This window comes from Falco peregrinus, chromosome 16 (genome assembly GCF_023634155.1).
Source record: "Falco peregrinus isolate bFalPer1 chromosome 16, bFalPer1.pri, whole genome shotgun sequence".
NCBI classification, from domain to species: Eukaryota; Metazoa; Chordata; class Aves; order Falconiformes; family Falconidae; genus Falco; species Falco peregrinus.
The window spans coordinates 968442-981416 of NC_073736.1; positions in this window are offsets into that span (position 1 = coordinate 968442).

Here is a 12975-nt window from a genome sequence, read left to right on the forward strand (position 1 = left end):
GCTTTAGGATGCATGGCAGGATTTGGACAATGCTGCTGGCAGCAATCCCCTTCCAGGCCAGCAGCACCCCCTGCTCTGAAAACCTTTGCACAGAGGGGTCCCCAGCCCTCCCCAGCATGACCCTGACCAGCATCCAGCCTGAATGACACCTGCACCAGGCAGGCAAGGCTGGATGCCTTTGCAAACCAGACACTCACACGTTGGAGCAGCCTCTTGGAGATTCCCTCCCCACCCAGCTCTCCTTGGCTCTTTCCCTGCTTTATTCTTCCATCTTCTAATGCATCAGATGTTACTCAAGCCCACTGATTGTTCTCCCTTTTGTGCTGGGGCAGACAGATGGCTCCCCAGACAATAGACAGGCTTCACCAATGACTGGGAAAGAGAGGTGGAAGATTTACTGCCATGAGGTAATGGGCTGGAGGAATTTGAACTTTCTTTGCTTCAGGAACTGCCTCCATTGTCCTGCCTTGTCAGCAAAGTGGAGATAGGGAGGGTCGGGAGTGCTGTGTGCTTGCGACAGGCAAGATTTGCCTCCTGAGCACCAGCTCCATTCACAGACCTGAGCCAGAACCTGAATCCTTGGGCTGTGACTGTTTCCTGCCTCTGGGTGCAGCTTACCCCACCTGCTCTGACACTTCTTTTGCCAGATTTCTCAACCATGTCTGGTTGGTGACCCTCTCCCCCTTATTCAGAACATAAAAATGTCCCAACCTTTTTTCATTTACCTCAACAGTAAGAATAAAAACATCTTGCTGATGACTTTGATAGTGCATTAGAACATGGACTGGCAGCACCATACGCCAGATCATACAAGCGTGTGGGTGCATGGCAAGACCAGTGGAAAGTTGGTGCAAAAGGTGAGGTCTTGTGAGGGGGATGAGAAGGTATCCATTTTCAGCTGGGAGAATCACTTGAGCAACTTGCAACTGCCCGCATGGCAACTTTGCAGTCCCTCCTTGATGTGGGTGTAGCAGGCACATACCAGGAAATGCTGCACCACCTACACACACGTCGTCGTCCTTTCTGCTGTGAAAGGCCATTTTGTTGGGATCCACAACAGCTTCAGGCTGCTGCATTGCTTAGTCTTGACTGCTCCAGGCAGGTGCTATGTGTTTAGTAAATGGTTGTTTTAACCCAAACGGGTCCACTGGTTGCAGCTGCACAACTTTGTCACATCCTCTCTTGGTGGCTCTGGGTTGCTGAGTTTTCCAGCTATCTGAGGCTACAACAACTCAGGTCGTTGCATAAGTGAGATGGTTAGAGAACCAGATTACCTGTTTTGGGGGGCCCTTTAGCACACCCCTTGCATAAGGCATTGCCAACAGGCTATCAGGTGCAGACAGCCAGGTAGACTGTCTGGGCAGCAACCCAGATAGTGCCCTGTGCTCCATGGACGTTGCTTCTCCCACTGCAGCCCAGAAACAGGGTGGGAACATCAGGATGGGGAACATGCTGGGGCCGTATGAAAACCCAACCTTAGTTATGCACCGCAAAAACCCTGGTGCCTGGGTGGTGGGGGGAGGCCAACAGACAGAGCCCATGTCCCAGGGTCGTGCCACAGCCTCCGACACCCCTTGCAGATAACAGCAGGAGTTGTCCCGTGATACCCTACCTCTGCACGTAACATCAGTCTTGTGGGTTTCTACCCTGGCACCAGCAGGAAGACCAGTGCTTCTCAGTTTTTGTAAAGCCCTAGATGTGGGACTTCAGTGATATTAAAAAAGCTCTTTTAAGTTTTATTTATGCTTCTGAATTATCTCAAATCCTGGGCTTTTTTTCACTTTTTCTGACTCTCTCCCCATACGCAAGGTCAACCATTGGTGCTCAGACAGGGCAATAGCTGGGGTGGCCTGTGAATCTCCCTCAGAACCTGTTCCGCTTCCTCAAGGATATTTTCCTTCTCATTGTATCCAAATCCACCCTCCTACAAAAAAAAAAAAAAAAAAAAAAAGGGAAGGCAGGAACATTTGCAGGAGCAATTTTTTTTTTGAGATTCCTTCTACTCAAAGCCTCATGAGGAAGGTAAAACATTTAACATTGTCCTGGGTATCAGCAGAGGCTTGTCTCTTCCTGTAGCTCTAGCATCAAACCTTGTCTAACCAGGCCCAAGGTAGGGGTTCAGTTTCCAGAGCCAAGTGGTCAAGTCAGCTGCCTCCACACTGTGAGGACAGGGCTGGGGGTGTGCCATCCCCCCCTGTGCCCTTCCCTGCCTTGCACGCTGGGGTGGCCAGCACCAGGCTTCAGGAGTGTTAGTGTTGGCCATCGCCTTGCATGAGCCAATGCTGCAGGCTTGATGCAACCCATCACGGCCAGCTTTGCAAAACTCATCACGGACACCCATGCCAGGACAGCCCCTCTGCAAGGACAGGTTGTCTGCCCTCCCACCACAGTGCTAGGAGCATGTGGTCTCAGCTGGTCTTTTGATTCTCAGTCCACATGCTGGCATTGCAACACAGGGAGCTGGAGAGCAGAAGAAGGGGCTGGGGCAGAAGAGGAGTAAGATCCTTTCTCAGGCCCCAGTGTTTCTGTCCGTCTACCCAGATACTGTTGAAAGCTGTTGAAGAGGCTGGCCATCTCTGACCAATGCCAGCATCATGTCTCCAGCAGCACCTAGCACTACCCAACTCCCAAGAAATAGAAGGCAGAAATTTTGTGAACTTCTTTCCCAGCTGAGATAGTTAATGGCCATGCCATGAAGCAGAATGGTTTAAACTATTTTTGGGAGTTTGAATACAATAGAAAACCAAACCTCTGTTCCATAAAAGCACCTGCCAAGCCCAACTCTATAATATAAATCATCTGCAGTGCCAGACCATCCCAAGCTAGTCCTGCTCTGGAGTGAATTATTGCCTTCCGTTCCTGCTTGAGCACATTAAATACATTCAGCCTTGTCATGATGTGATTGTTACTTCTCTGACATGTTTTGGCACACACCGCACCATCTCCAAGACAAGTGAGCTGAAAAGCAAAGCCTGGACACTGTCTCATTACTAAGCAGGTGTTAGGTTATGACATGATTTTCTCCTCTCGAGGCAGCCGCTCTGCAGATGTCATAATATTGCTGTTTGTAATTTTCAGAGCTTTAAGTTTTTTTGAAAATCCCAGCCTGCACAAGTAGTCCTCTATCTTGACAACAGCTTGTCACAGTCTAGACTAAAATAGGGCCATAACCCAGATTAAAAAAGCAAAGTGCAAACCTTAAGGGAGGTTCTGCTGCTCCATCTTTGCAATGGGCAGCTCCCTCCGGGCAGCGCAGGCAATTAGGAGCATCCTGTATCCTTGCGGTAAGCCTCCGCGCTGGTGAGCAAGCAAACCTTCACACCGTGACAGGGCACCTGAATCCGTGATAAAATGCACAGGCACAGGGTTGCTATTCTCCAAAAACTCTTCCCGCCCCCCACCCCCCAAACACCCCCGCCCCACCCCATCATGTCTCAGTCATTCTGCTTGGAGGAGGACCCTGCTGACCTGCCTGCTGGGGTCCAAGCATATGAAAGACGAGAGAGACAACTCAGAGGTCTCTCTGTCAGCTCTGGGTGGAACACAGCCATCACTTTTTGTTTGGCCAAAGATCTGGCAAAGCCTTTTGGGGCTGGACACAGTTCCCCACACAGGGGCTTGCAGTGCAATCTGAGATAACCCGTGGTACCTCAGACACCCACGGGGTGGGCAAACACAGCACAGGACTCACAGAGATCCCTTGGTGGTGGCCGGAGGCCCAGGTGAATGCAGGGGTGCCGCAGCGTCCCTCTTTAGATGGCTGTGGGTCGGTGCAGACAAGGTCCCGTTGGCTGGATGAAGCAGCTGCTGTTTGGGTCCTGCCCTGGTGGGGAGCTGAGCCCAGATGGATGGACAGACGGACCCCTCCCAATGCCTCACAGCTGTCAGCTGGACCCCAGCTTTAAAGGCACAGGTGAAAATCTGTGGATAACACAGCTAAAATGCTGTTTTTCTCTGGCAGACGTTGAGTGACTGAATTCAACACTTATGCCTGCTGCCAGCACCCCAGCAGCCACGAGGGAGCCAGCAGGGAGCTGAGCACCTGGGAAACACAGGAGACCAGCTCCAGCATCCCTCAGCTTTTTAGGGTTCCCTGCTCCAGAGCAGAGGGGACAGGCACAGGATCCCTAATGCTAGCATGACCCGACAGCAGCGAATGCTGGGCACCCACGGCCTCAGCTGGGGCAAAGCCTGGGGGTGCTCCCTCCCCAGCACGGCCACGCACTTGATGTGCTGGGCAAGGGTTGTGCTTGCTGCATCTGACTGGTGCTTGTGAAAAAAAAAACCTAGAGAGCCAGCCCAGTGCATCACATCCAGATCTGAGGCTGGATTAACAGATTTTTAACCCATTTTAAATCCATGCCAGGCAGTATGAGAGCTGTGTCTTTCTTGGGAGGGCTGATGTCCACATAACATGATTCACATGGGCCAAAAAGAAAAGCTGCAGCTTATTCTGCTTGAAATTTGGGATAGCCAGGAAGGGTAGGGTGCTGACACTAAATCAGCACTCTGGTATCAGAACTTGGTTTCCCAGCTGATCCTAGCTCCTCTGGTGTAGCTGCTCTGCAGGGACGAGCCCAAGGTCAGGTTCACAGGGTGACTCTGAAAGCAGCACTTGTCAGAGCAGGGCAGGGGTAGCTGGCGAAAAGCTTTGCCTCACCATGCACCACAAGCCAAATGAGAACGTTCACAGCAGCCCACCTTCTCGTGTCTGTCAGCCAGCATTGCAACACAGCTGGCACCAGAGCTGGCTAGAGCAGTGTCAGAGGCGCCAGAGCTGAGCCTTCCACCCATTTTGGGCATGGGAACACAGCCTTGGCTCCTTCGGTTGTTAATGACACTGAATTGTCTTTGCTGGTTGGTCATGGTGGCTGGGAGTGTTTAGAAAGTGCCATTTAAACACGGGCTTCTGCTGCACAGTCTTTCCAAACCAAATGTGGGACAGGCCAGCACTTGAGTGTTTCTGAGGACTGCTTCCCAAGACAGAGAGCACTGCCTCCCCTGGTCCCTGCTGCCAGCTCCCAGGCTGACACGGCTCCTAGCCTTCGAGCAGAAGCCGAGAGAGCAGGGGGCCGTGCTCGTCACGGCTTCGTCTGGCTGCAGGTTGAGGCTGGTGCTGCTCAGTGCAGATGTGCTGCACACACACAGCACAGCTTGCTGCAGGTTCATGCCTATGGCTCACACGCACTCCGTGCTTACATCCCGCTCCAGTTCTGCAGCAGTCCAGACCTTGCCGAGACCAGGCTTCTCCTCAGCAGCTGGCTAGGCTGTGCTAACAGGAGAGCCTCTGTCCCCAGCACAACCTTCTCGGGTTAAACCCCACCTGGAACCTTAACTCCCGAAGCTCTGCATGCTTCAGCTTCACAGCTTTCTAACAAGTATGAGAGAAGCACGCCCTCTCCATGAGGTCAAGGATTTGAGCGTAAAGCCATCAGCTTGCACCTGGCACATCAAGTGCCCATTTTGCTCTGACCTAAGATCTTTTTTCACCTTCTGAGTAAGAGAAACCAGTTATCATTGGAGCTAACAGTCTGCTCCAAGGAATCACAGGCAGGAAGACACAGGCTTCTCATTGAAGCTTTTCCTATTATTTCTTGCCAGCAAGCGTCTCGTGCTTCTCCAAGAGCTTTAGAGGATCTGTCCAGAAGTGCCAAATCAGGTACAAGCCTCCATACCCCAGTAACTGGAATCCTGTTCTTTGAGAGAATGACGTGCAGCTGCAGCACTGACATCAACATTTGGCATGTTCACGAGGTCACATGCAAGGGGAGGAAGCCCATGCAGAAGTCTCTGAATGCCAAGCCCCACTCCCTCTGCCAGCTCTTTGTTTGTGCATTGGTCTCTCCCTGACACTTGAGCCACCTCTCTGTCCTAGCATGTGGGTTTTCAGCTCTGGGCAAGCACAGCCCTGGAGATAACACAAACGGCTTCAAAGCAGTGTGCCAATAAAATACAGAGAGTCACCATCTTTCCATCAGGGGGAGACGGGGAACAGCTGCTCAGGCAATGGCTCCTGTGTCTAAACACAGCCCAGCACCAAGACTAGTGTTCCCATGGAGCCAAAGACCTTTCCCACAATTGCAGTGCCTGGCATCCTGCAGGGTCCCATGCTGGCAGCATGTTCATAAGCAGCAAAAGGATCTGCTTACAATGCACAGGGAAACCAGGATTTCCTCTGAGAAACAGTTTCCTAGAGCAAAAAGGGCTCTTCATCAAATGCAAAAGTTTCCAGGCAACACACAGATGTGGTTGAAATTTTTGAATGAAAACATGTTGGAGACATTTAGGTCTGAAGTGAAGGATTTTCTTTCAGCTGGGGTTTCATTTTACTTTTGATTTTTCCAAATTCAGCCTCAGGTTAATATGTGCAGGTGCTGCCTGCCATTAAATATTGCATTGTCATGGCTTAGCTTTTAGTGAATGAAATGTTTTGATGTCAGCATAAAGCATTATAATCAGCTAATCTGACATTTTCAACTAGAAAATGTATCAGAGTTTATCCCCTGTAAAATATTTCCAAATTTTGCCTGCTTCTTCCAGTTAGTAACAGACAGAAACTCCGCTACGCATCTGCTCCAAATCTCTACTTTGCGTGTAATTCTTTATTTGCTAATCTCAAGACTTTGGGATCCAATTCTGCCCTATACATGAGCTGGTGTAACCCCCCTGCCCCAAGATATGACTTGCAAAGGAAGAGGCATCCTGGCCCAGAGATCTTCCAGTAGTGCCTTGCCCCAGTTCTTCCCCATCTCAGCACCTTTTGCCCCCAGCTCAGGTAGAAGTCACACCCCATCTGTAACCGTACAGCCTGCCAGATCCTTTCTCTGATTTCTTGCCAGCCAGAGAACTAACAGGAATAACAGCATGCTGCCAGACCCCCTCAATGTGAAAGAAACCAGCCTGTTTACATGCACCTCTGGCCAATTACAGGCTATCAGCTTCCTGCCCACCAGCCTTGGGCTCCACCAGCTCCTTTCAGTCGGTCTGACAGTAAATGGGGATGGGCTGGGGGTGATGGGCATCAGCTGTCAGGGATTCCTGAACAGCCCTGGGGGGGTCACAAGTTGGCAGTGAAGAGAGGATGCAATGAAGAGAGACAAGACAGAGTTGGCTGCTCTGGGCCAGACGTGCAGGGTCTCGTGTGCACAGATTAACTGTGGGCACCTTAGAAAGAGTCCAGCAGGGCTTTCAACTCTCAAGCAGAGTTGTAATTCAGTATTCAGAGAGCTTTCTTCCCTAGTTCAAGCACTGCCTCTCCTTAGAATTCCTGCTGATGCTTTTTCAGGATGTGTGGGGCCAAATGCTCCTTGTGCAGAACTTGGGCAATTGAAGGAAGGATGTGGATGACAGTGATTGCATGTGGCCCTGATATGCTGTTGGAAGAATGTCTATGGCATGTGTGTGCAGACCACAGCAACTTCACCTCAAGCTGTTCCAAAAAAGAGAACCAGAACTCACAGCAAGTGCTCTGAATCAGGCATGGGTACCAGGCTGGTAGTCCAAAAGTCAAGGACATACTCAGGAAGCACTTGGGCCACAGGAGTTTCCACACATGGTGGCCCCGAAGGAAAGCTGGCATCCAGCACAGGCAGGCTGCCAGTCTCAGATGTTTGCTCATGCAAACTCACCAAGAGCCACTGGGAGCAACGAGGTGACAACTTTCAAGAACCTCTTTGTATTGTCCTCAGCTTGGCTGGACCTCCACGCCCCAGGTCCTAGGAATCAGTGGTTTAGGCACCCTTGAGCCAGGTGTAGTATTATTTACCCTGAATAGTCACAGGTAGATTTATCCTCTATTAATTTGTCTTCTATCTTTATCTTGTGTCTTTATAGGGAAACTCCACAAAATTCTTTACCATCAATTTGTAGCTAGAAAGTACATCCTCCCAGTACCTCAAACCAGCGTCTTCTTCTCTGTCACACCTCTCCTCACATGTCTCCTGGCCAAGGAGAAGAGTCCTCATATCTTCACCTCTACACTGACCCAGTTCCTTAGACCCTCTTCCCTCTCCTATCACGTCTGCTCCTTCAGCATAAGTTTTCTTGGTACGGTCCGACAAGCCTTGCTTTCTAGGTGGATCATTTACTCTCCTGGGAATATCTCTGTAGCAATTCACTTCTGTCCCCACCATGTGGGCTGCCACAGGGGTTCGACCATTGTGCTCCTTTGTCCACTGCTTTGTCCGATGCTAGTGACACAAGGGGGCTGCAAAGCCCTTTACTGCCCTGAAGAACAAAACCAGCCCTGTGCACACTGCATGTCAGCATGAACTGCCCATGGAGGTCTCCTTGGAGGTGCTGGGCAGGAGCCTGGAGCAGGCAGGGCAGACGGTAATGAATGAGCTAAGTTCTCAGGCATCGCAGGCTGCAGAACAGCTCCAATCTGCTGGCAGGTGCCTCTGCCATGGTGTTTCTGGCTCCAGCTTGTGGCTTACAAGTGTCCTTGGCTCACCTTGACCCACTTTCTACCCTTCTGCACTGCTGTTCGCGGGGCTCAGCACCATGCCCCTCAGCCAGCCCTCAGGCAAGTGTGGCTCATGCCCCAGAGAAGAGCTGGGTAAGAGTTTCTCAACACAACAATTGTCTTCATAAATATCCTACCTTAATCAAAGAAGAAGATGCCAACTTGAAAGCACAATATTTCCATGACTCAGTTGATTTCAAGGACATTTACGTGGGGAATGTGACAGATGCACCAGTTGCATTTGTTTGCTGTTTACTGCTCATTATCTCTTGCAAGAGACTTTGGCTGGGCAGCAGAGAGAAAGATGCTCCTGGGTTTACCTTTCCCTGGTAGCTGTTCTGAGTGTTAAGAGGATACCTACTTCAGCAGAGTGAGCAGTTTCACTTTCCATGAGAGTGACTAGGTCTGTTCCCAAAGAGGAGGGAAAGCCAGAGTGGGGAGTGAAAGCGAGTGGGGAGCTGGAGACCAACAGAGACCTGGAGAAGGGCAGGGAATAAATTCACACTCAGAACACAAGGGAACATGAGGATCTTTCCAGGGATCTAGTGGAGACCATTTAGTTGCTAGAAGTCAGGATATTGCTGGGCTGTGGCTGCTCCAAAGGACACAGTGGACAGAAAGGGGATTTGCTTACAATCTCATTTTCTTGCTTTAAAAAAAATGTTCCTCACTCTAATTTGTGCCCCAATATTTCTTTTTCATTTCAAGGTTCTTTTGGTTTTGATGTGCTCACACTAAGGAAAAAGTTCATGTTGACCTAGCTCTAACACTGGCCAATTGAATCTCATTATGTGAATCCCGTAATGTAAAAAAGAGTTTTAAAGAGGCTGAGAGATCCTGCTCGGACACTTCCAGGACAGAAAGTATTTTTCTTTTCAAATGACTTTTGGTTTAGAATGTCCTTTCTGGGATGACATTTTTTATATCATCCCAGAAAGTCAAAACTGGGGGGGGGGGAGGAAGCCAAACAACGCATATTTTTATTATTTTGATCAACCCAAAACAATTCTTTCTGAATTTCCCTGCCTGGAAGCAGAGGAACCCCCAAAGTGGAGGGGCTGGGAGGAGGCTCCACCAGCCTCCCCCTCACTCTGGTGTGTGAGACTCCCTGACTCCAGCCGAACCAGCTCTGTGTTAATGGCTACTGGAAGCACCAGGGCACTTGTACACCTGTAGGTCAGAAGACGTCAATGCCCATCGCGCTCATAACAGCTGTACCCAGCAAGACAAACCATCTTCTCCCTGTCTTGTCACAGCACAAGTGCTTTCCCTTTTTATTGCCATGCAGACTCTCCTCCGGCAACTAGAACAGTTGCAGCCAGGAGACAGAGCCCATGAGAAAAATCTCTAGGAGCAGACTTAGCAAAATTTGTATTTTGCCTTTTTGGAAAACACATCCTCATGTTTTGATCCAAGGTTCATCTCTGTCCCATGGCACGGTAACTTCTGGAGGCAGCTCCTTGCTGCTTCTCAGCCACGTCTCATCCATGTGGCTGCAGCCTATTCTGCCAAGGAATCTGCCCTTCTCCCTGCCTTGGCCGTGCACCCCACACCTTCCTTTCTCCTCTGCTGTCCAGGCAGAACCTTCCCCTGGCGTGCCCTGTGGGCCCTGGGTGAGTCCTGTTCACTGACGGCCCTGACCTGGCAGATGGTTTCCAGGAGTTAGCGCTTCTTGTTCTCACATCAGCCATTCCCAGCAGCAGAAGCGCGTTAGTCCTCTGCTCAGCCCCTTTCTGCTTTCATGTGTGGAGGGCATGTAACGTGGTGCAGAGCCAGGGCAGCTACGGGAGAAGCTCCAAGTGGAGTGGCATGAGAGTTGTTCTTGCCGTAGGTCACTGCTATTCACCCACAGACCAGACTTCAGAAGACCTGCTGGTGCAGGGATGGGCTTAATCTCACCTTGGCAAACTGGCCTTGGCTGAGTCTTTATTATTGAAACATTGTGGAGATCTCGGATAGGGCCTACACGTGGGGGATGATCTGAGATGACTGATCTATTTTCAAACATGGAGAGGTGGGAGTAGAAACACGTTCTGCTCTTGCCTATTGCAGTGATATGGGATTGAAGCAAGGCTGGTGCCTCCAGATATGGTGTAATGCAAATAAGCTCTTACTGCTTTGATCTCTTTATCTTCCCTTTCTCCTCTTCTTCATGAAGACTACCTTTAGTGTAGTTTTCAACCTGCAGGCTTTTAGGAAAAATTTCAGCTGGTTCTATGGCTCCAAGTACCATTCTATCGTCAGCCCCTGCTTTACCCCGAGCAATTCAGGCATTTTGTGGTGACCTCGGAGATTTCAAGATAAAGGCGAAAGGAGATAACAAGAACCTTTATGAATCACTGTAGTATAATCTAAAGAATTTTTAAAACCATCATTTCTTGCCTTTGGGCTTCTTTTCTAAAGGTGGTGTAATGGTGTGTTTTTCACTGGATGCTGACATGAGTGGCCAGAAGATAGGTAGAGCCATTGCTCATCTCCTAGTATTTCAGAGAGATGAGAGGGTTTCATGCCTTGCAAGAGCAGGTCTAGCATTGGACCTTTCCAGGAAAAGTATGGGAATTTTAGTCTGTTTTGTACAGTTCCTGCAGAAGTCAGGCTGCTGGACTGGCAGGTCTTAATGCTATAAATGTACAGTTAATGAATCAACAGGATACCAGGTCATTAGCTTCTCCCCACTATCATAAAAATTTCTGCTCAACTGCCTGAGTGTAAGGGAGGTCTTTTATACAGTCCAGGAACCCATGTGTTCAGCACCAACACTGAGAGGTTGGGTCCATGCTGAGAAGAAAGCACATTAATATCCTGAACATCTCAAAAAATGCAAAGATACTCATATAGTGGAGCAATTTAGGGCTTGAGAAGATAGTCACCATTTGGGATTCTTAGTAGCTTCCTGTAGGCTCAAAACCTGAGGCTAACGGTCAGATATGTTCTGTGGGGTGACCCTGCCTCCTTACAAAAGAGGAGCACAAGGTCCACTTGCTTAAATACAGAAAATCCTGACCAGTGGCTTGAGCAATGTCTGTCGTCACTTCCAGCTGTTGCCATATGCATGGGATTTCACCAAGGCATGGAGAGCCAGGAGCCCACAGAGTCCCACTGCTGACCCCCCGAAGGTCTGCCCCTGGAACCACACTCTGAGCTTGCAAATACCTTGTAGATCAAAGATCTGCTTGAAGGCAGCTGCTTCGCCTGGCTCTCACAGCAAGAGGACACGGGCTTCTCGTCATGCTGAGTGACAGAGGGACCCATGGGGAGCACCTCGGGGGGCTGAGGATGCTGACCTGACTTTCTGCCCCTTGGCAGTACAGAGGGAGGTGGCTGGAGAATGGCAGCACAGGAGCTGCTCTTTCTGTAGAAAAACTCCTGGTCCTGTGATGGCTCCCAGGAGATGTCTCTGCCAGCTATCTTGAGCCAGGGGCACACCTGGCTCTGAAGTCTACGTGCTTGGCCTCAGCCAAAACTGTATCACTGCAGATTTCACCTTCAAACCCTCCTGACGGAGCAGCCACAATCTCATTGTGTCACTGTCATGTGGCTTCAGCCTGTTCTGCTTTAGGGCTGTTGACTTCTGCTTGTGTTAATTCACGTTACAGTGCATCTCTAACAAAGCCCTTTGGGGAGGAGGTATGTCAGGAGTTTTGGGGGCCATGGGCAGGGTTCATCTCTCCCCAGTTTTGTGGGCAGCTTTTAGACACCTTGGGTTCTTGTGAGACACACCAGTCCTGCCGTCCCTAGAGGTACGTCCTGAGGATACTGCTTAAGCTTACCTTGGGCAAGTATTGCAAGGTGCCCCTCACGTGGACCCACATATTGTGGCACAAGAGACATCCCTTCTGCCTAAGAACTTGCACTTCCAGCAGGTCTCACAGGTGCCGTCACCAGAGCTGAGTCTGTTGGGACTGGGCTGCTTCCTGCAGGGACATCCCTGGCTCTGTGTTTCAGAGCACCAGCGCCACAGCCTGCATCCCACCTGCCCAAGCAATTATGCCAAAGACAAATTCCTTTGATCTTTAAAGTTTGTATCATCCCTGAACTAAAATGCTGTGGTAACCACCTCATAGCACTGGTAGCGAGCACAGCAGCCAGTCGTACTGGGGTACCCAAAGTGTGGTGTGTGTCACATCATTTTTTGGTAAGGAAGATCAGCTAATCAGTGAATAATCAAAGGTTGTTCATGAAAGAAGGCGACATCAAAGCAAATAATTTAAGGAACCCCTCGAGGGCCAGAGGAGTTGTAAGGTCTGAGGCTGAATCACATGAGCTCAGTTTCCATGAACTGTGTCTCAGTTTTCCTGCAGGTACAAGTTAGAAATGCTTACGATAAATGTTTAGAATTAGTTGGGGAAGGGGGGGATTTTAAATCACACTAATTATAGCCATGATGGCTTTGGTGCAGTGCCATTTGAAAGCATAGGTAATTTCAACACCTAATGCAAGAGGCCTTAAAAGACATCATTTCATGGTAAACGGGAGTGATACCAGAACGGAGTTTTGGTTCCAGGAGTAGG